The sequence below is a fragment of the Leptidea sinapis genome, chromosome 18, assembly GCF_905404315.1.
Source record: "Leptidea sinapis chromosome 18, ilLepSina1.1, whole genome shotgun sequence".
Classification (NCBI taxonomy): domain Eukaryota; kingdom Metazoa; phylum Arthropoda; class Insecta; order Lepidoptera; family Pieridae; genus Leptidea; species Leptidea sinapis.
The window spans coordinates 8,792,406-8,817,488 of record NC_066282.1 but is presented as its reverse complement, the minus strand read 5'-3'; the positions used below and the strand labels follow the sequence as shown (position 1 = coordinate 8,817,488).

The window sequence follows — 25,083 nt, the reverse complement described above, 5'->3', positions numbered from 1 at the left end:
AAAACTCTGTCCGCTTTCAATGTGCAAAATTTTGCTCAAAACGCAAATTGGGTCGTAGAAAGTGTAAAGTGGCCGTATATTTGGCCGTACCCGAGATAGCGGCTGTAAAGAACTCTTATCAGGGGGTGAACACCCTAATTTGTACCCATTTCTTTAGATTACACATCGTTTATTTCAACTTGTGTTTATACACACTAATCTGGTTGATTCATGCTATTTATCGAACTGAAAATTCCTTCGGAGGTGCTTTTGAAATTTAGATTTTTGTTAACTATTTGTTATGTTTTTAAAGTGATAACCCTCACTTCTAAGATTTATATACGAATACAATTTGGAAACAAAATTTTATGAACGATGCGGGACTCGAACCCACGACCTCTCGCGTTCCGTGCGAGCGCTCTTCCAAATGAGCTAACCGTTCGAGTGACGTATCGTCATAAAATTTTGTTTTCTAATTTTATTATATTAATTTATCCTAGAAGTGAGGGTTATCATTTTAAAAACATGAAAAATTGTTTTATTTTGCAAGGGCGACATTTCAAGTTAATTTCCAGATATGCAAACACTGGGAGTTAAAAGTCATAAAAGGCATTTATTTTCTCAAATTTGATTCCTTTAGATTTTTTTTGATGTTATTTCTAATAACTACTAGATTCTATTACCGCTTCGGAAACAAATGGCGCTCTGAGAGAGAAGAAGCGGCGCAAGAAACTCTCCCAGAATTCTTTTTTTGCGCTCTTTTCAATAAAAATATACAACATTGTACTGTCATTTCTATCGCTATAAAATAATCCCAATCTAGTCCCAGGCTGTCCGATCATTTAAATATTCAGCAGTGGAGTAATAGGATTGGCGACAGCGCCATTTTTTTATAAAACATTTATAGATAATGCCTGAACAGTGGCTGGCACTTTATTAAAGAAGTGTATACATTTACCCTTAAAGCTATTATGTATCTTATGAAGCCTACCAGAATTAGTTTCAAGCAATCCCTTATTTCTAGTGTTATAACAATGAAAATCACTATTAAGAGCAAAAAGGTGACGATTTTTGTGAACGTATATTAAATTTTCACTAATATAGTTGAGCAGGTTAACAACTGTAAAGTAGATCCTGTAGATAAAGCCACAACATGAGAGTTGAAAAAAAGCATTCAAGATTATATGACGATACGTCACTAGAACGGCTAGCTCAGTTGGAAGAGCGCTCGCACGGAACGCGAGAGGTCGTGGGTTCGCGTCCCGCATCGTTCATAAAATTTTTTTTTCGAATTTTATTTGTGTATTAATCCAAATTGGTAAAAATCAAAATTTCAAGCTACTGAAATTACTGGCCAAATGAGACTTTACATCTTATGTCTCAAGGTGACGAGCGCAGCTGAAGTGCCCGTTTGAGTTTTTTCAAGAATCCTGATCGTCACTGCGTTGTAATGGGCAGGGCGTATCAATTACCATCAGCTGAACGTCCTGCTCGTCTCGTCCCTTATTTTCATTAAAAAAATATATGAATAACAGCTTATATTCAGATACAGTTATATTATTTTACATAAATCATTGTCCTAATTTGACAAAGGCCTCTTCCAAGTTTTTCCATTCGGTTCTATCTCTGACTTTTCTAGACGATTTATTACCGGCTATCGTTATCATATCGTCTTCCCACGTTTTGTATTGTCCAATTTTCTTTTCGAATTCATTACAAACAAATACAAAAAGTCAAATTTTATAATAATAATATTGACACACTTTAAGCTAAGCATATATAGCCTGTGTTATGGGTTACAAGACAATGATATATTTAATACAATATACTTACTTAAACATACATATATTTATATAAACATACATTTCATATGACTAATATCAATAAATTTAAAACCGACTACATTAAAATATTAAGATCTTAGTTATGTAAGTTAAATATAAGAAGTAAATTCTAGTATTGATGTATAGTTATAAATATTATAAATCTCTTTTTTTAAAGTAGAAATGTATTTAAGTCATTTAATATCATCATTTTTGTTTAACTCTTCATTTCTTTCATTTTAATTGTTCAACTTTGTTATTCTTTTCGCACTATTGTAAATGTTGTTTACACCTGTAAAGACATGTTATATTGTACTATCCCTTGTGTACTTGCTAAATTTTAATTGTATAATGATATGTTGTTGGTGTTACTAAATAAATAAATAAATACATATAAACATCCAAGACTCGGATATCACTGTAATATTAGCTGAGATACTTGTTGATTTTGTTTTTATGAAAATAAGAGACGAGACGAACAGGATGTTCAGCTGATGGTAATTTATACGCAGTGCCCATTAAAATGCAGTGCCGCTCAGAATTGTTGAAAAACCCTAAAATTCTAAGCGGCATTACAGCTGCGCTCGTCACCTTGAGAGGTAAGATGTCAAGTCTCATTTGCCCAGTAATTTCACTATCTACGGCGCCTGATCCTATAAATATTTTTTTTTTTTTGGAAAAGGAGGACAAGTGAGCGTATGGGTCACCTGGTGTTAAGTGATCACCGCCGCCCTCATTCTATTGCAACACCAGAGGAATCACAGGAGCCTTGCCGGCCTTTTAGGAAGGTGTACGCGCGTTTTATTTAAGGTACCCATGTCGTATTGTCCCGGAAATACCGCACAAGGAAGTTCATTCCACAGCTTTTTAGTACGTGGAAGAAAGCTCCTTCTATACATATAAATAAAAATGTGAGTGTGTGTTTGTAATATTGAAATAACAAGTTTTTACTACGTGTATATGAATATATATACATACACCAAAATAACACATTATAAAATGTTTTTCTGTCTGTCTGTATATTCCGGGTAATCTCTGAAATGGCTGGACCTATTTTGACGGTACTTTTATTGGCAGGTAGCTGATGTAATAAGAAAAAACTTAGGCTACGTTTATTAAAGAAATATTCTTTTATTTAAGAAAAATATAGTAATGCCACAATGTCTTAGAAACGATCTAACTCTTAAAATAATTTATATGGCAAAACAACGTTTGCCGGGTCATCTAGCCCTGTATAAATCTTATCTTATAAATCTGATCTTACTAAAGATAAATCTTAACTTTAAAATTCACATGTAAGCAAAAATGTTAAACCACATTTCAAAGACATAACATTTCTCGAATCACTGCTTTTGTGAACGTGAAGTGAAAAACTTTACAGCGACATGAATACGCTTTTAACGCGTCACCGAGTCGTTTCGCCGGAGGCGTGACTGCCTCCTAAAACTATTTACTGAGCCATAAACAACACTCTAGTTTGCGGTGACGCAAATGGACTTTTCTCTAATGCATTCTATTTGATACACGCAGACGAATATTTAATTAAACTTCTGAATAGGATTTAAATTCTAGTGATATACTAAATGTCTGGCTAAGAATAATTTGTAGGTTTGCTTCTTGTTCGGAAGAGAACATCGTATTCACGTCTGGCGTTTGCTATAATCCCCGCGCGTTGATTCAGGGACACACCGCCATCTTTGTGACGTGAGATACAGCAGATACTTCAAAAATCACTAATCAAAAGTACGGTATCATCATCATCAGCCGGAAGACGTCCACTGCTGGACAAAGGCCTCCCCCAAAGATTTCCACGACGATCGGTCCTGCGCTCCCCTCATCCAACGTATTCCGGCTATCTTGACCAGATCGTTGGCCCATCTTGTAGGATTGCTTCTTGATCGGAAGGTAAATTAATAAAAAGAATAATAATAATTCATTAAGTACGGTTTGCTAACTGGGAACCAGCTGTCGTCTTTGTGTGAATGCCTCGATTACTCTGTCATTAAATGATTAAATCTTACTAAAAAAAGATCTCCGCGCATTGAGATAGGGAAAGGCAGCAATGCTAGCATCGCTATCTCAGCCCCTATCATGACGTCAGATCCAATATTTATACACGTTGTAAGTACTTAGTTACTTATGTCATCGTTATCATCATTTCAGCCGAAAGACGTCCGCTGCTGGATAAAGGATTCCTCCAAAGATCTCCATGACGATGGGTTCTACGCTGGTCTCATCCAACTTATTCCGGCGATCTTGATCAGATTATTGGTCATCATTTTGTGGGGGGCCAACGAACACACCGTCTAGTAAGTAGTCGCCATTCGACCACTTTACTGCTCCAACGACTATCTATTCTTCAAAGCTATGCCCACTGCCACTTCAGTTTCGCAATCATCTGAGCTATGTCGATGACTTTGAGTCTCCTACGATTCTTCTTACTTCTGACTCTATCTCGCAGATATGTATATAACCGAGATAAGTATATAATTGAAATTTGTTTGTGTACCTATCTCACAAACGGCTTAATCGATTTGAATGCGGATTTCACTAATTTATATCAGTTTACTGATAAGTGTTTATTTCTAATCGGTTTTTAAACAAAACAATTATATTAACACCTCGAAAACTACGCAGACAAAGCCACGTGCCCCGCTAGTATACACAATTATTGTAATATGTCCCACCATTGATTTATTTTTTATCTTTTTGACGGCGTCAGATATACATTACCACGCTTCGGAACAAATGGCACTCTGACTAATTAATTGGGTTACGCATCGAAATACTTCACAAATATAAGGACCGCTTAGTGTGGATTGTAAGTTTTGGCACCATTTTGAGAACCAACACCAGAAGTCAAAGTTAAAATAAAAAGTTAATTTTGTCAGCTGCTGACTTAAAAACCAGCGGGATCAGAAAGGGGTTGTAGAGGAATACGAATGTTTTCAAAAACAAACTTATCAACAAAAATTGTTACATAGGTGTAAAACTCGTCATTGCTTTCTCTGCATTCCTTTTGGGTCATATATGACTGATGATGGTGGTGTGTTTCTCACCCTTTCATGATACTTTTAGTAAGGTTACGTTCTTTATGTTACCATTCTTCTTACGTCTGAGACATTCGTTTTGGAATGGGTTTGGAATGGGTTGGGGATTTTTGACTTTCAATAAGTGATGTCACATCCTATTTTGAATAAAAATATTTGAATTTGAACTTGGACGTATTTTGGGCTTCGACAACATTTGCTGATTGGCTTTGACTTGCTGTACTTGGTATTCTTAGCATCTTTCTCCATCACCATATTTCATAAGCGTAAGTTCGCTGTTTCTCTCTGATGCAAATGCTCCATTGGTTCCATTGCAAAAAATTGGCTTAAACAAGGGCTGGCGATAGTCGTATTTAGGGTTACATATCTTAAATGACAGATATATTATGAAGTCAATAGTCATCCTTGAATGTTTCTGTTGAGAAGTCTATACTTAAATAATTTTCTATAGAAGCTCGGAATGAGTAGATAAAAAGGATCTACAACTGCTAATGAAATCTACTTTCTTTTAGATAAAGAAATTCTTCAATCGAAAAAAGCTCTAAATAAGAAACGTTATTCCGAGTGATTTGCTCATAATGTAAAGATTTGTTCACACTACGGTAGCACTTGTATAAAATTCTACTTAACAATTTTGTTATTTATAAGTGACCTCCCTCACTTCAGGGAATGAATACAAATTACTACCAAATTTTATGGACGATGTGAGCAATCCTTGAACCAATCTCCATCCTCTCGGGATAAGATCATTGTCCGAGTGACGCATGATTCATAAATCTCAGTATTTTTGTTAAGGCAATTGACTTGATATGTCGCTCTTTCAAATCTAAACAATTCGGTTATTTTTAGTGATCTCCTCAATTCTGAGAAAAAATACCAGTAGAATGCTAATGACCAGAGCGAGAGATTAGACGGAACTTGTTCGAGTCTCGCATCGTCCATAAATTTAAAAACCAATTAAAATTTGTGTAGGTAATTCTACATAAAGCAATTTATTGAATAAGACGCTTATGTATATACGCCTATATATAGTAGCAGTTATTGTAACTATTTACGCAGTTTTTGTCTAGGCCACTATTGCCACCACACCTATTTCAGACGCTAAATATCTGCTATGTTCCGATTTGAAGACTGTGGTGATATAAAAATATGCGTACATATAAATGCAATGATATCGGGGTCACCTATGCTACGTCATGGTTCGTCAGAGTGTTTTACAACTCAAATCATGTTGGCAATTAGCGACGAGGCAGTGGGCGACTGATGTTAACCAAAAAAGTATTAATCTCCAAATCTTAGTACATTTGATTCCACCTGTTAGAACAAAAATAAAAAGCAAATCAAATGATTAACCGAAAAGACGCAATTTCAGAAAGCGGTTTCAGGTTTTCGTTAATATGCTAAACACGTTTACTTAATTAGCTTACGATACTGGAAATAATTATAAATATATGTGTAAAAATATTTTAAATTTATTAAACTATAATTCGTGACATGTCCCAGCACACAGCAAAGTGACTTTATTCCAGGGAAATAATTTCAAGTAAAGACCGACGGAAAGACAATGCGTCTGAGTTGAGTTGTCTCATTATTGGAAAAAGACCTTCTGCTGTGCCTTCGTGATGCACTCCCCACAAGTTGGTATATTATCCCCACCATCTGTATGTGTGGCGGTCCTCCACAGTGCGGTTTTCAAGGAGCTTCCTTCCACGTACAACAAAGCTGTTGAATGAACTTCCTAGTGCGGTGTTTCCGGGACCATACGACATGGGTACCTTCAAAAAAACCGCGTACACATTCCTTAAAGGCCGGCAACGCTCCTGTGATTCTTGTGGTGTTGCAAGAGAATGTGGGCGAAGGGGATAACTTAACACCAGGTGACCCGTACGCTCGTTTGTCCTCCTTTTCCATAAAAAAAAGGTGCCTCAATCAGGCAAATCATCCAATAAGGGTGTTAACATCTACTAAGAAAGTTATATTTGTAAATCGGAATTTGATTCCATTTGGATATTTTTGGGTTTTGTAGACATACATAAGTATTATTATTTAGAAAGAAGGGCTACCCATGGTTAGGGCAATGTATTATATTTTCTCATATTCTAGTTTACCTACATATTGTATAATTATTATATTTTATAGAGATTAAAGATTAATATTCACCTCTCCAGCACGAAAAGGGCGCTATTGCTACGTAAAAACTCGCAGCAAAAACGCTTTTTGAAAGCGTGAGGCAAAGTAATTTAAATTTCAAACCCCACGTGGCTATACATCCGGGAATTACTCCGCGTTAAAAAAAATAAACAAAGCGATCCGGTGCGTTCCGAAACTCATTTTAGCCTAGCGTATTATCTCATTGTCACAAAAATTTATGTGTTACTTATCGAAATTTAGATTTATAAATTATACTATTGCCTTTTTAAAGACTTAATATTTAAAATAAATACTAGTAAATTATCTTAATTGGTTAAAGTAAAAACTTTAACCTGTAACACTTTTCTCGCTAGTCGAGGTGAAAAGTTGTATGTTTCACACGAGAGCAATTTTTTTTTGTCTCGTGCATTTAAATCACTCACTACCTCAGTAGTCTATATTAGAATCTCTCGCTACGCTCGTGATTCAATTCTAGACTACTTCGCCAATTCGTGATTTAAAGTCACCACTCGCAGCAAAAATAACCTTTGCTCACTTGTTGAACAAATAACTATTATTTTCGTTAGCCACGCAAAAAAGGAAAAGTTTAGGTCAAGTCGAAAATGTTTTTTTTGGTTAATTTTTGTTTGCGAATGGGTCAATTCAACAGAACAGAACATTAAAAAATCAAAGAATCAGCTGAAAAATAAATAATACTATTTAATGGAATAAGATTGCATCATTTAACAAGCTGTAAGATTTTTCAATCATTTCGTGTTGCCGACGACTATTTATATTTTGATAAAAATATTTTAATTCGGTTGTGTCATATCTTTCTGGTGTTTTCAAAGCCGCGAATTTTTTTTTTGATGTGTATTCACTTAATTGATTTCTATTTATAGATTATTATTGTGTCTTGATTACAATTCTAGTATTGTCGGTCTTTAAAAGGATATTACAGTTGTTCTTCTTCGCGTGCCTCTCCGACTAGCCAATATTGGCAGTCAACTCTGTAATTTTAACTTTTAGTTCTTCGCGAGGCGATATATATAGATAGTTCTGCAGCACTCGCGATTCCTGTCCACTCTCGGTTTTTTCTGCAACCTACGCCTTCCTCTCGTGCACGTGCTCCAGATATTCCAAAAGAGGGAAGAGCAATTTATAAAATGCGCCCAAAAAGACAGGCTTCGGCGAAAAATTCAAATTGATAAACATCCTATATATATATATATGAATATAACGCTTTTAAGAATAAACATTACTGAATTCAAGAAAAGAGTGCTTTTCCTGATGAGATTGGAGGACTATAGATCATTATCACTCATTTGAAAAACCAAGAGTTCCATATCTGAACCGTTTAACCGTTTAACCTTTGACAAATTCATAAAAAATATATTTTTATTTGGACAGGGCAAATAGGGTCCACTAGTAGGTATTATCACAAAATGATGAGAGATGCTAATATTTAAATAGAAATATTCAATATGACCGAGCCCTTAGTGTACTCAGCAGGGTTCCAAGAGAACGCCCTAATGGCCTCTATTCAGCATTATAAGTGTCCCTCAGAAAAATACAATGTAGAACAGGGAGGGAGGGTGTCATGATGTACCTCCTAAATCTTTACAATACACTGCCACCAGTAAAGTGTCACTCGAGAGGTGACAGACCCATTTATATTTATGAGTTAATCATAAGAAGAACGTACCGTGCATAAGTATTTTGTATTGAGTGTGTGTAGAAGAAAGCGATTTAAATATTTTATTACTCTGTTAATAACAACTGCAAACTCCAATACGTTCAGTATCGTTGAAAAGGGGTGTACTTAGGGGTAGATATATAATGTATCGGTTTTTTTCGTAATAATATTTATTTACTTAAGGTACTAAAGATATCTATAAACGTTAAATAACTTTAATTAATGGTTCTACTTATGAGTACGCGGATGTCTACTATTAATTGGTATAATGGTTAAAATGGTTACTCGGAACGGCCCTGAAATGGTTATAGAAGAATGGTTATTGGTAACTGGGACCGGCTTGATCAATGGTTAAACACATACTGCATCTCTACTATGTATTGGTAAAAATGGTTAAAATGGTTACTCGGACCGGTCCTGTAATGGTTTTAGACGAATGGTTACTGGTAACTAGGACCGGTCTGATCAATGGTTTTCGATCGATTTACTTCGAACAATCGTATCGTTTACTTCACGTTTGATTTTATAAGCTTTCAAAGTCAAATTCAAATAAACTTTATTAAATTAGGCTCGAACTCAGCGCTTTCGAATTATCTATATAAATATTTATTTCAAATTACTGAATCTACTATATTATGTTCGGAGAAGGTAGAGCTCGTGAGAAGAACATACAAGAAACTCAACGACCACACTTTTAAACCAAACACGAGTATTTTACAATGGCTCCAGTACATAACAAATTAGATTTTAAGATGCTGACTAAAGTTATAAAATCGACTTCATAATTTTATTATCATATATTTTTAAGAAAATAATACCTAATTTATTGTGATAAAAAATCCTGTCATAGTTATTTCTTTGGAATATTAATTTGACTTTTGGTAAAATGGTTTGTTGCATCAAGCACCAGACGCGGCGCTCTTATCGTCGCACAAGTAAGACGTATGGACCAGTCATGGTTTTGGCGCCAAACCCAGCGCGGCCACTTGAGACGCTATAGCCACTTGTGTTTACATTAGCTGAGGTTTCATTATGCGGTTTATGTTGCGGGTTGCTAGATAAACAAGCTTGGTTATTGTAAACAAAAAACGTGGTTTGTGATAGATTCGTGCTGTTATATCGCCGCTCTTTCAGAATTGTCGGAGAAATTATGACTATTTTGCTAAACGCGTCATAATAAAAATACTGCTATTGAATTCTTTGTACTATTTTTAGTATAGTGGACACGTTAAATATGATCTAATGAATTTAAAAACAAATTGGTTTTCTAGAAAATAATTTCACAAAATAATGTAATGTGCTAAACAAAAACGGCCGCCGCCAGCTAAATTCAAATAAATATTAATATAGTTTGTCTTCAAAAGCGTTGCGTTTTGTTTTATGGCTCTTAGAGCCAAGGGCAAATAATAAAACCATACGGTAAATAATTCTCTCTGGTGTTTTTGTCTAGGGATACGTAGATATTGGCATGTTTTGCCGTGTTCACTTGAACACGGTAGCATTGGACGATAGAAACGCTTGCAACAAGCGTACTAGGGATCTTATGAGAGGCGTTGGCGTTGAATAAAAAGTTTGGAATATTTTATTTTTATCCGTTATTAGTTTCGCTACAAAAGTTCTTTCGAATAAAATTAAATAAAATGTGACATCCGTGCTGAGCTGGCAAAGAACGCGGCGCCGACGGTGAGACAGAATTCAAATTAACCTCTTCATACTCTAGTCGACTCGTTTAAACATTCATTGAGAATTCGTTTAACAGAGGGAATCATGAAACACGTTAGGTGCACTGCCAAAAGTTAACTCGATTTTAAATCCGTTTATAGAAACCCGCAACTAATGCTAAAAGAAATTATACTTTAAATACTATAAAACACACTTTATTATCATAGAGTGCAATAAATTATAAAATTATTTAAATATAGTAATATTAGCGCTATAAAGTCCTCTTTAGACTTTTTAATTATAATAAAACATTGGACTTACAGGACTTAACAGAATTCCCGGATAAATTAAAACCAATAGGGTACATATTTTGTCAGACCCTGGTCTATTTGCCATATTCTTCATGGTTGCATTCTTCATTTCTGAAGGTCGTGTCTGTAATCCAAGGTTTTCGTAACGTTGGTCTCTATAGCCCCTTTAAGTCCGCGGCCTTCCTTATTGCGGTCGTAAGTGGAAGGCCAGTGAGTGTCTTGATCTGGTTCGACCAGCAGCTAGGTGATCGATCGCATGGTCTTTTGCCCTCCACCTTGCCTATGACTATCAGTTTGTCTAAATCACTGGGAAGCCGTCGGGTAATGTGGCCAAAATACCCCAAGATCTTTAACAAATTGTGTAGAATCTAGTACCAATGCAAAGTTGCTCCAGGATAGATTTGTTTGTTCTCTTAGCCATCCACAGTATGTGAAACCAACACCATATCTCAAACGCGTCACTGTTTCTCCTCTCTGCCGCTCGGATCGTCCACGCTTCAGAGCCATAGAGGAAGATTGAGAAGACTCACGTAAGTTCACGAGTCTCTTTTTGGCTGTATTAGAGATCTTCTGATCACTTTTCTCATCGCGTCAAATACCCAAACTCGCTTACGAATTCCAAATCTGAAAGTTCGCCGATCGAGTCTTATCGAGTTCACCGGCCCAGTCGATTAGCATAACCACAGTAGACACCTTCCACCTTCGCACGACACGCCACAAGTTAGCATATCATCCTCACCATCTGGATATGTGGCGGTCCTCCACAGTGCGGTTTTCAAGGAGATTTCTTCCACGTACTACAAAGCTGTGGAATGAACTTCCTTGTGCGGTGTTACCGGGACGATACGACATGGGTACCTTCAAAAAAAAAGTGTGTGTGTCAGCTCCGACGCACGACTGGAGTTTACTGCTCAAGAACGATTGTCTTTGAACAGGTACTAAACCAAATCAAGTCCAATAGAGTCGGTTACAAACATACATACAGCAGAAGCTAATAAAAGCGTATTAATTTAAAAAAATATATAGATATTATAAAATAAAATAATAGGTTAGGTTAAAATTTGTCTATTTGGCGTGAAATGTGCTATATATACTCTCCATATTAAAATAAACATTTAATTATGTGCATAGCTCGTATAAATTTGTATCAACTATATTGACGTTTTGATGAGCAGATTTTAGTATCCATATTTTTCTCATACCGGGCACTTTATATGAAAATCGATTCTTAAGGAGTAAACTCCAATAAACTCCATTAAAGGTCCTAGGATTGCGCCTTGATTCACTTCAGAGCGGATTCGTAAATTCCATGTCTAATAAACTGCTGCCGATCACGGAGATAGTCAGACAAGAGATTACGAAGCTTTGGACAGAAGCCTATAGCACAAAGTATAGCAAGCAGAATGTCATTATTAACCCTGTCGAAGGCCTTACGAAAATCAAAGTAAATCACATCTACTTGTAATCGTATATCTAATTGTGTTGATATAAATTCTGTTAATGTTAACAAATTTGAATTTACTGACCTTCTGCATCTAAAACCATGCTGAGCATTATTAAGAAGTTTAACTACCTGTAAATAAATTAGTCTGTGGGAAACATTTTCAAATATTTCAGCTGGTGAAGATAGAATTGAATTTTAATTTATTAATACCATATAGAATATCCTGAGATGTGAATTTAAGTATTTTTATTCTATTCTATTGTGAGAAGTATCATTATTATTGGCTTGTGCTGTTTTTAGTTGGGGAATATCGGTAGAATACACACTTGCAAAGAACCTGGCAAATGCATCAGCAGCTGCAGCTCCCGTAAAACTGTCACCCTGGAACTTTACCGTTGGCTCAAAACTTCCTTTGGAACGAAGACTTGCTATGTGCTTCCAGAATACAAGCGGATTAGATTTGATATTATTTTCTACGCGTATTAGATATGCTTTGTAAGCCTCAGCAGCTCGACGTTTTAATGAACTTCTTATATCCGAAAAGGCCCGGAAGTCATCTAGCCGCTGGGTTTTCTTCCAATTTCTATGTAATTTAAGTTTAAGTTTAGTGTCTTTTATAATATCAACCAATATCAATATAATAAAAAGTTATGTACTCGAAAGATTCAGCGTTCGATTTGGAAATACGAAATAGTTTATGAAAGTGACACTAGATGACGTTTAATGTAGTATTATTTGTTTAATTTGAACTAAGATGGGGTGTCTGTGGTTCAACGCCATCTAATAGGAAACTAGGAAATTAGGAAACTAACTTTCATTAGCGACAACACTTCATAATGCAAAATAAAATAATTTTCAAAAGTAACGATAGGTGGCCGACAGGAAAATACAATGCTAATTGTTACCTTATTTGTAAGCTGACAAAGTCTGTTTTTATTTAAATGAGAAAAACGTTACTATAAAATTTTGATGAGCAGATTTTACTATCCATATTTTTCTCATACCGGGCGCCTTATATGAAAATCAATTCTAAAGGAGTAAACTCCAAAAAGCGCGTACACCTTCCTTAAAGGCCGGCAACGCTCTTGTGATGCCTCTGGTGTTGCAAGAGATTGTGGGCGGCGGTGATCACTTAACACCAGGTGACCCGTACGCTCGTTAGTCCTCCTATTCCATAAAAAAAACAAACCACAGTAGACATATGTATAGATATGTCTTGTCGTGCACATATTTCTAAAAGGCCGGAAATCATTCTTGAGTTGCAAGAAAATGTGGGCAACGGTGATCACTTAACATCACATGACACGTACGCTCCTTTGTCCTCTCATAAAAAAAATATAGCATGCATAACAACTTTACGATATCAAGTTTATTTTAAATTTTAGATATCTAAAACATAAGTTTAATCCCTCTACTATCACGTAGATATATTAAATCGCATACAGAATGTAAACGACGATTTGTCTTCGGACTACACCCTCGGGCACAAACAAACAACTACAATACACATCATAACTGCGCTCTTATTGTTCAGAGAGAATTTCATTTTAGGAGAAGGAATATCTGCGTTTAGAGTTTCATCTTTTTACTTTTAATATTTTACAACGAATAGAAAGCTTTATTATGTTGTGAGTTTTGTGTGAACATTTGTGATTTATTTCTACGAACAGTAGTAATTTATTACAACTAAAATTGGATTTCGAAAGCAAAGGCAAGTTAGATGTTCAAATGTGAATCCTCGATGATAATTGTTTTTTTTCAAATTATTATTTTTTTTATTTAAAACAGCATTTATCAATTATCGAACGTAAAAATTAGCCATTCATTGGAAAGTAAGCGAATAGAACAGGCGCAAGAAGAGATCTTTTTTATGACATTTATTCATTATGTCTTTTTACCAGTGGGAGGCTCCTTTGCCTGTGCATCCTGTCCGGCTGGATTATGGGTACCACAACGGCGTCTATTTCTGCCGTGACGCAGTAATGTGTAAACGCCACTATGTTTCTGTCTGAAGGGCGCCGTAGCTAGTGAAATTACTGGGCAAATGAGACTTAACATCTTATGTCTCAAGGTGACGAGCGCAACTGTAGTGCCGCTCAGAATTTTTGGGCTTTTCAAAATTCCTGAGCGACACTGCACTGTAATGGGCATGGCATATCAATAACCATCAGCTGAACGTCCTGCTCGTCTCGTCCTTTATTTTTTTGAAAAAAAAAATGTAGAGTCATCTGAAGGGGCCTTGGAGTGTTTGTTTATAAAAATCGGGTCTATTCTTGCTGTAAGGTTGATATCAATGCATATAATTTTGTCCCAGGTTCTCGAATGGGATGTGGAACTATTGTTTCTCTTTTTGCTCGTCTACTTTATGATAGTCCACACGAGCAGTCCACTGCAGGAATAAGACTGCTAGATTAAGCCTCTTGAGAAGGTACGAAAGTTTTAGAGGGAAGCGATATCCAACAGTAATCCACACATACGAGTACCAAAGGGTTAGACCCAGCAGATGAGTGTCACCAAACACTCAGAACGTGCGAACATATACAAGGCGCGTCACCAGGGAACGCTGTCCAGACTCTTAACTCCCAAATCCCTCTGGTTTGTGGTGGCGTGGCGAGCAATTAATTTGATTGACCGTACCATGCGGCAACTCATCAAGAAGATAAAATAGTAGGTAAATGTTCCAATAATAAAATGTTATACTTGCTCAAAGTTGTTCTTTACGTTTTGTTTAAAAAATATATTACGAGATTGTTAGGCGCCAAATGATTGATGGTCTTCTTCTTTTTTTTCTTCTTTTCAAATTCGTATCTTGATTTTATAATTTTTGTTTTATTTTATATAATTGTTTTCTTGGTGTCACGGAAGCAAAGACTGTGCATGTTGTGACACCTTAATTTGTTGTACATTATTGTTGTATATGTTGTAAATTATCATTATTTGTTAATATTTGATACATTTTAAGCGTATTAGAATGTGACAACTACTGGTTGTCCTATAAATAAATAAATTAGGTGTAATTTATGCGCCGAAGCTGTATATAATGAAGGCAATATAATAGATATAATGATCGGAATTATGTGATATTCTTTTGTCGTGGCGCCATATGCCTATTAAATCTTATTTTTTTTTTATTAGGATGCCAACGTGCATACAACCTAATCTATGGACACAATTAAAAATTATGTTATAATTTTGTTATAGTTTTGTATTTGTTCCCAATATACTACCTGTAGGTAACAGAATAATACAGGTAGGAGATAAATGAAATTCAAATTCAAAAAGACTTTATTCATGTAGGTTCATTCACGGAAATGACACTTATGAATGTCAATTAAAATATTGTTTCTTATTGAATTCAACGCTAACTTACTTTAAGTTCACGCTACTTATTACTACCTTCTACTGTCAATAATCTGAAGCTGTATATACCCAATACCTAAGTCATTCTTATCGCGTTACATTGGGACGCGTGAATTGCAATTTCCATACAAACTTCTATCGCTGGTATACGTCGTCCCATTGACAGACGGCGTGTACGGATAAGGTGAGTTACCGTCGATAAGTTTATTGGGACAGAAAAGTCAACGATAGTTACGATTTTTATCTCAAGAGAGACTGAATATTGGGAACGGCCGTTAAAGGCTAACTCAACATGCATAACGGGTATAACATACATTCTTTGTTTACAACTTAAAGCTATAGATAATTTTGAAAAAGATAACAAATATAAAGCCACAAGCAACATAGCAAGCTGATAAAAAAAATCTTTCAGTACTTTTATAAATTTAATTTCCTTCGATATTACTTTTTACGATAAACGTTTTATTCTCAATGACACTCTTATGTTTGGAAATTTACGTGTTTATGATTCGGTGGATGGTATTTCCTATGACAAGCCAATAATATCGATGTTAATGATTCCCGTCAATAGCATAAGTCTCGGCCGCTGAAAATATTATGAGTCACCAATTAGCGATACACTACAAAATAATATGAAAAGGTGCAGTATGGTTATAATGATCTGGTTAGTTTGTGAAAAACATCGTTTGTTACATCAAGATGGTGAGTATTTCTTTCAATTTTATTATTATTAAAATTGATATCTCTATAGATCATATTGTGAATTTAATTTATTCAGATATAGTTAATATGTAGCCTTTTAAATAAATAAAAACCAGCTAACTGTTGACTCTCACCACTGATCTCTGTTTCAATCCTCGCCCGCCACGTGCCAATGTATTTTCGGTTTTTGAATTTATAATATAATGTATAAATTCGACAATTTATGAGGTCCAAAACAGTCATGTGATGCCTCTGTTATAGTGTTATTTTCAGCTCTTCAAGCTCAGAATAAGCTGTTATGTTTTCTGTAGTCTGATAAAACCCTATTTTAGACATTTTTCACCGCAATTACTTTTGAATGAATAAACCAATTTTCACACAGTTATCAGTCGATCAGTAAAACTGTTTAAAACTATTAAATAAAATTGTTTTCGTAGTTGTTTTGAGATTTCCAATCGGTCCGAATTGTATTCAAAATCAGTCGAGCCGTTCAAAAGTTTAAGAGGTTTACTTACATCCACACACACTTGAAAATTTTCAAGCGGGAAGTTAAAATACTACATGTTTGTTGAATGTGTAATATTATCAACATTTATGTTAATATCACTATCAGAATTGCGTTAAATTTTATACGCACAGCTGCCGTTATTTATTTTTGAATAGTCTGAAAACCCTGCACTCGGCTCCAACTCAAGGTTTTAGTTTTGAGTACCGCATCGTTTATAAATTTTGTTTTCAAATTTAATTTGTGTAAATGTGTTATTGAAACATCCATCCATACACTCACGCCTTGTTCCCGTCGGGGTAGGCAGAGACAATAGAATGCCACTTGCTGCTATCCTTACTAACCTCACGCGCTTCCTCTACATTCATTACTCTTTTCATACATGCTCGCCGGTTGCGGGTGCTTCGGACCTTTACTTTTCTCAAAACGATTATTGTTATTGATACAATGAGAACAAAAATGTGCTAAGTCCTTACCGACGCAGATCTCAAAACGTAGATATAAATTTGTTGGTGATGTTCACAATTAAATTTATTATTTTGATTTTCAGAAGTTTTATGCCATATTAATAATCGTATATTGCACTGATGTAAGCTCAAGAACGGCATATCCAGCAAATATCGGAAATGGAAATACAGCCGTCTCAAATTTATTGGATGAAAAGAATATCGGGAATTATCTGCTAAAAAGGAACTTTACAGATCCAATCATTAAAACTGGCTCCACTGTAGATGCAGATCGGATTCACAATCGTGTAAAGCGCCAGTTTGGATATGACCCATATTATGGTAATTAATATAAATAATTCAAGAATTATGATGTTGTATGTTTGCATTATTGATCAAAAGTCAAAACTATTAGAAGAAGGTTGCAACAGTATTTTTACTATAAAATTACCCTAAAAAACCTAAGAGATTTTTACAAGGATTGATGGGTTCTTAACTATTATTAATATCAACGTAAGCGTGCTAAACAAGGCATAAGCTTGGACAGGAGACAACTGAGAGCCCTCACGGGATTCCTCTCAGGCCACTGCAAGCTGAATGTGCACCTAGCGAGAATGGGTCTCAGTGAATCAAATCTGTGCAGATTCTGCTGCGAAGCAGGAATGCGAGGCCATTGCCAGCATCAGGCTGGGGTGTCTTAAAATACCTCTCAAAGCAGAGGACGTGCCTTACCAGGACCCTTTGAGGATCTTACGCTTCTTAAGTCTTGAGAATATAGTTTAAAACCCGGCACACGTTTCCTAGTCAGTAGCCTCGATTTTTCCACAGCTTATTTTCTTTATTAGACATAGGAAGTCGACGGTAGTCGTAAGCACAAGCATAGGATCTATTGTGCCCCCTACAATAGATCCTAGGATTTAAGTGCATCAAAATCACCTACTCATAATACTAGCTATTATGACAAGTGTCTGCCCGCTGTCATAGTAGACATACGTATCTACTGTGCCGCTGTGTTTATTTTTTATGGAAGAGGACTGAGAAGTACAGACGAGCGTAAACGGATCACCTGATATGAACCACCACAGCCCACATTCTCTTGCAACACCAGGGGATTCACAGGAACTTTGCCGGTGTGTACTTAATGTGTACGTTTTTTTTTAAGGATAACCATGTAATATTGTCTTGTGACCACCGCAAAAGGAAGCGCATTCTATAGTTTAATTGGGAATTTCCATAGTTGATTTGAAAGAATCCATGTCGTATTGTTGTAGGTAATGGGTTTCCATGCACCATTTATGGCGCTTCCTTGCGTCCACTTTCACTTTTTTTGCTAGAGCTGACCTCAGCTCTTAACAAAATCTTCACGATCAAATGAATTTAATGAACCATATTTTCAGATCCGTATTACCGTCGTCGGTTACCTTTACCCATCGTACCAGGTGGACTTTTTGGTGCAGGCATCGTAGTGGGACGCAGCTATGGAAGTTTTGGACGGTTTGGAGGAAGGGGATTTGGTGGTCGGGGTTTTGGTGGCCGCGGAGGAGGTTTCGGAGGCCGCGGAGGTTTCGGAGGCCGTGGTGGAGGTTTTGGAGGCCGTGGTGGAGGATTTGGAGGTGGTCGTGGTGGACGTGGTTAAATGAAATATTTGAATTTTAAGTGATTTTATTTCTGTGAATCTATAATATCTTATTGTATTTAACGATTATTTTTGTAATACAAAGTTTCAGGTCCAAATCATGTATCAAGTATGAGAAATTTTTGTCTAACTTTACCAATACTCATGTGGTTTGTACAACTTTGAGCCTCTTACGTCTAAACCATGCCAGCGCCAAAGAATATATAGGTAATAGAGCCAATTTTTCTAGGTAAACTAAGAATTAGGGACCATTCTCTTTGTTATTGTGGCCTTGATTGATGATGGAAACTTAGATCATTTGTTCTCCAGTTGTACTTTTATGCATTCTTCTTTGTACAAGTATATACCCCCTGAAATTCCCCGTCCGAAAATATATTAAAACAAATAGGATTATATAGCACATATCAATAAGTACATAATCTCTGGCACGAGACGATGTCTGTGCCAGAGTTTGACGAGTCAACATCTCCTGAGGATGCCTCGTGAAGAGGCGAAATACGTATCGAATTGTTTAAAGACAAGTACTGGCGGAATTAACACTAAAGAAAACTCTAAACATTTGAATAATAATACAAATGTATTTTAAGTGCAATAAACTGTTTTCATTAAATTAAAAAGTAGGTACCTACAAATGAAATGGCGAAAAACCCAAATTGTTCAGTTATAAGCTAATAGTTATACGATTAAGTAATTGTGGTTTGCAAAGTGATGTCAAAGTGCCATTATTAATACCTATTTAAATTGTGTAAAGTATCTATACCAAACGTTGTTTATTTTGTTTAGATATCCGAGGTGTAAGATATAAAGGTGCGTACAAATTACGCGCGGCAGTACCGCGAGCCCATGTTCGAGCCAAGTTGACCTTCCTTTGCCGCGCGAGCCAATATTGATATAAAATTAGTAGAACACATTGCCGCGCGCAGCGATCCAGCTTTAACAGCTCGCGGCAACTAGACAGACCAGTTCATTCTTGTAAACCAAATTAGCAATAACTTTAAAATTTCTGGCACCTCCTCCTTCCATACTAGCCTGCAATACCTTTTTCGAGTATCAAAACAGTCTATTTTATTGTCAATTGGCCATTTTACGTATTCGCTGCGGGCGCCAATACTACTTAAGACCGTTTATTGCGCACGAATGACAGAAGCTCCTCTGAAGCGGTCTCAAAAACCGACAGCGACCCCGCGGCACGTTCGAGCGCGACAATGTTCGCGTCGCGTTGCCACGCGCGATATGTACGCACCTTAAGCATTACCCCTTGATAAGTAAACGATGCTGTGAAAGCAGCTAAAATTTTTTTATAGTTGATTCTTCTACTTTATATTATAATAATGATTTTTGCCTTTTCCATCTTGCTGTTTTTCCGTTCGAGATGTTCTTCTCTCTCACACTCTTTGTTCGTCTATACGCTTGGATATTGTATGAACTAAGAACGTAAAACTAGCTATAGTTTATTCTTCTACTCTATATTTTTATATTGTTGTATATAAATTATGACGCTGTAGATTACGTGAAAATAAGTAAAGTAAATAAAATATGCAATATTATTTCACTATGTATTTACGATCGAATCTTTTTACTGTGTATCTGTATGTCTGCGTAATTATTCTGTACCTGTAACGTTATTTGTACCACAACTGTATCCACCTGTGTCGTTTATCGTTTCTACATCTACTTTACAAAATTCTTACGACAGACTAGACCACGCATGGCCGAAACAGTTGAGCCTAGAAACGTAAAATGCTAGAAGTCTTTATTTTATTTTCCAGGGCTTTGCAGCTGAATCTTAGCAAAGTCCGCAGAAGATTCTTCATTTAATGCAAAGAATCTATTTGCCATTCGACAATCATTGCAGATTATAAACAAAGTTAACTTCTGTAGAAGACAATCCACCATTGTATTTTTGTGTTCTGCACATATGAGCTGGATGGAAAATATGGCCATATCTTGATATCATTGAGAAAGATGGCCATCTTTTTCTGTCTTTGAAAAAAAAAACAAATATAACAGCTATAAATATTTTATTTAACTTAAAACACTTTGTTTTGAAACATTTTGATAATTAACGTATCACTTTTTTAATGGATCTCTTCGACAATAAATTATTTCTGTACTTTCTTCTGTTTTTCCTTCAATTTCTGCGTGTACTTTTAAAATGGCGGATACTGTGTTGTTCATATTATTTCTGCAGCAAACTGCCCTTATTTTTACTCTCCCCGTTTACTCTCCAGCACTAATTCACCACCTTTGTGATCGATTCAAAGACGTGCAGAACCGGGAGCCCATTCTTCAAGTCTTCAGTAAACCTTATTTGTGGGACCTAGGTCCATATACCATACTAAGAACTATAGACGTAGAATATACTAACTTATAGACAACGTGACAGCCCTTTAATATGTTACTAATTATTTATTTAGACTATGTTGACATCTATTTGTATAACAAAAAGCCATATACTACTTTTCACATACATGATTCTAATTAGTTTAAAAAATAGAGTTTCGAGATTTAACATTATATTACATTAGTTCTAATTATAGATTTTTTTTTAGAATTAGTGTTTATTTTAATATATAATAACTACATTTTTGTTAGTATTTTACACGGGGTTCAAGATACAGCAAGAAGTTTACATTTACAAAATATAATTACAGTTAATTAGTTATTATTAATAATTAACTGTAATTTATTTTACATTATTAAGTTAGTAATTTTAATGAAAGAATACTTCGATACTTCAGGGAGAAAGTATGATCTGGTTATCAGAGGGCCTACCATCAAATTTAAATAAGCAATGCGATTCCGATGCAGTTCAGTTTAGGTACCTAAATTGAATCGCTAAAATTCGTACCATGAAATGCCTTTTGGATCGCATATGAAGAATGAACGAAATAAATTTATCTGTGGTCCGCCGTGTGAGAAAGAGATGACGCTCTACAGTCATTGCATAAGTTTGTCTCTCGTACTCGAACCATATGCGTTGCGTTTCGAAACCTAAAATGATATGATTTTAGCGGATTTTTGCATAGAAAATAATAAAAATACATTTTAAAATTGCGCTTTATAGCGTCAAATTATAAACCATTAAGCCCTTTTTTGTACTTATTAAATAATAGTAATATAAATAAATATAGTTCTTTGATTTACAAATTAAATGTATGCTTAGGTGTTTTCGTAAAAATAACGAGTTATGAACGCACCATTGATGTTTGATTTGACAGGAGCACAGAGTATTTTTTTTTAAATTCATTAATTCAATTTTAAGTATTCTCATCTCATCTTTCATCAATAAAATTTTCCTTTTTTTTTAATTTGACGTCAACCTAAATGAGATAGCTCTAATCACGTCGTGGTACGAAATAGCAAAGCAGTTCATTTTAGGTTGTCAATTGAATCGCAGTAAGAGTTCATGGTAGGCCCGTAATTGCCAGATTGCACTAGATTTAGTTAAAAACAAGTCAATTTGGGGGTAAGCATTTGTAAGTTCATTAAATTTGACACTTGTACGGATGAAGAAGGAATTACGGCAATAGAATGAATTATAAATTGGAACATTATTATATGATTTATATAACGATTTGCTAAATATGTGTGTTAGCTAGTTGTATTAAACAATTTGCTTTGTTTTAAAGTGATAGCCCTATCTTCTGGGATTAATTACACAATACAATACTGAAAACAAAATTTTATGAACAATGCGGAACTAACCCGCGACCTCTCGCGTTCCGTGCGAGCGCTCTTTCCAACTGAACAAACCGTTCGAGTGACGTATCGTTTTTACAATCTTGTATGCTTTGTTCAACTCTGAGGTTGTGGCTTCATCTACGGGATCTATTTATCAGTTGATAACCTGCTCAACGCCAATAATTGCATATTAGGATATTGACTATATATGTATATAGCAATATATATTTGCAAGAGCGACATTATGTCGCTCTTGCAAATCTAAACGGTTGGCTGGAGGTCGTGGGTTCGAGTCCCGCATCGATCATAAAAAAAATATTTTCACTTTTATTGGTGGTTTTATTCAAAATTGTAAGAAGCTAATGCCAAACGAGGCTCACTGTTTACAACTTGCCAATCAAAATCGGTTTTATAGTAACAATAAGATTCGCTGTCCTTTTCTATCTTGCTGTATCTCCGTTAGAGATGTTCGTCTCTCTCACACTCTCTGTTCATCTATATCCTAGTATATTGTAAGTCTAAACTAAGAACGGTAAAACTTGCTATAGTTTACATGAAAATAAGTACTTAAATAAAATAAGTAATCTTTCGAATGACAGTTTCAATGGTGACAGATAATTTTTCAGAGTTACACTGGAGTTGGGTGTTTTATTTTTTATTGAGATCTCGGAGCATGAATACTAGAGCGTGTTTTGCACAGACATAGATCCACATAGACAATGCAAATCCCTCCGCCTCTATGAAAACCAAGCGTGCCCTTTTTTTGTACCTACTGTGACGTTGTAAATGCCATGCCATGCAATGCCAGTGCATCGAGCCTAACGTTTAGCCACTCACCTCATCATTAGTTGACGTTTTCATTACATCAATAGTCGGTAATGCTTATTACTAAAATCGGCAATGTATTATAAATCATAATCTTTATATATTATATAAAAATGAATTGCTGTTCGTTAGTCTCGCTAAAACTCGAGAACGGCTGGACCGATTTGGCTTATTTTGGTCTTGAATTATTTGTGGAAGTCCAGAGAAGGTTTAAAAGGTGAATAAATAGGAAAGTGCTGCTAAATTAAATAAAAACAACAAATTTGTTTTTCCTTTGATGTGTCCCTACGTCCTATGGGAGAATTTATTGACGCACGGTTTGACAGTTCTGCTGTGAAACAATTTCCTTACGACAGCAGGGTGCACATTTTACGAAGTAATTTTTGATGTTATGATATATTATTGACAAATTAAATTTTATTTATTATATGCAGAACAACGTCTGTCGGATCAACTAGTACCTAAACAATAAAATGAAAGCGTCAAAGGTCCTCTTTTTGACACGCGAAGTATCTATGTACACTCGGGGCATCTATTTGGATCCATGTCTGTGGTGTTTTGCAACTTTATCTAAACATCCACCTCCATGACCTTGATTTTCTCTATGGCCTTCTTCATTCCGATCCATTTCCTTATTTGTGGCATTATAGATCAAACGTTTCTTCATTGCAACTTCATCAAATAAAATAACGCCATGTATGTTTCTTTTTATTTTTCTTGGCATAGGGAGAAGTCAGCTCAAGGATTTAAGCTTAAGGCAATTTTTGTAAATAATCGAGTGAGTGCCTAATAAATAAGGCAAATCGCTAAAAATATGGCTCTTCACCACTGAAGTAATCTTCGTCTTCTGATTTTATCTCTTCATAATTTGGAATTCGCCTTAATTTAATTTTTAGATATATTTTTTTTCGAGATCGGTACTTTAAATTTACTGGCTTGTTGGTTGTTGCTGAGGATTCTGAAAACGAGAAAATAATAATATAATATAATATTGACACTTTTTTTACACAAATTATCTTGCCCCAAGTTAAGCATATAATATAGCCTGTGTTATGGGTTACAAGACAATGATATATTTAATACAATATACTTACTAAAACATATATAAATTCATATAAACATCCATGACTCGGAAACAAACATCCATAAATGCTTGCTAGGTGCAAGCCAGGATTCGAACCCGGGACCTCTAGCTTAGTAGGTAGGATCGCTAACCACTCAGCTATACAAGAAAAGTTCTATGCTAAGACGCTATAAAGTATTTAATAATAAAAATACAATCTTAAATGTTTTAAAAACCCTTTTGGATTTTAGAGATTTTCTTGGTTGGGTATTTAGAAATATAAATTTGTATTCAGGCAATGTTCTCTTTACCTAGTCATTCTTTAGTAATACTTTACTGGTGTAATGTAGATGGTTCTAAAATATTGTTGAAAATGACCGACCACAAATAGTATGAATCCTAAAAGAAAAAATAAAAAACAAAAGTACCTGGCACAGACCTTAAAAAAGTTATTAAGTATTTCTTTCTTTTATTCTTGATATGTTATAATACAGGGTGGCGCAATAGAACGTGCATATTGCATCATCTTTTTTCGCGGGGTAGAAAGTGCGCGGGCGGGGGGAGTCTGCATCGTTGGGTAGGCGGGCTCATGGAGTTTTAGTCACTATGAGTCACTTCGACGGGAAGCGTCGCGCGTTTGCGTGCGCGCATTTTACGAGAACTCTCGTTCAAACATCGTTACTAGGCGTTTATATTGTTCTGAATATGGACTACGGCAAATTAGTGAAGCTCCGAGTGCTAATAAAATTAAAATATGGGTACAGCGT

The 25,083-nt window shown here is 35.5% G+C and overlaps 1 long non-coding RNA gene across 1 annotated transcript; it reads left to right on the top strand.

Annotated features, from left to right (window-relative positions):
- Window positions 1–14,747: 14,747 nt before the first annotated feature.
- On the top strand, window positions 14,748–23,021 carry LOC126969613 (uncharacterized). Its single transcript, XR_007730426.1, has 4 exons — window positions 14,748–14,762; window positions 16,027–16,157; window positions 17,213–17,450; window positions 18,506–23,021. It is a non-coding gene; the product is annotated as an uncharacterized LOC126969613 (long non-coding RNA).
- Window positions 23,022–25,083: the final 2,062 nt, after the last annotated feature.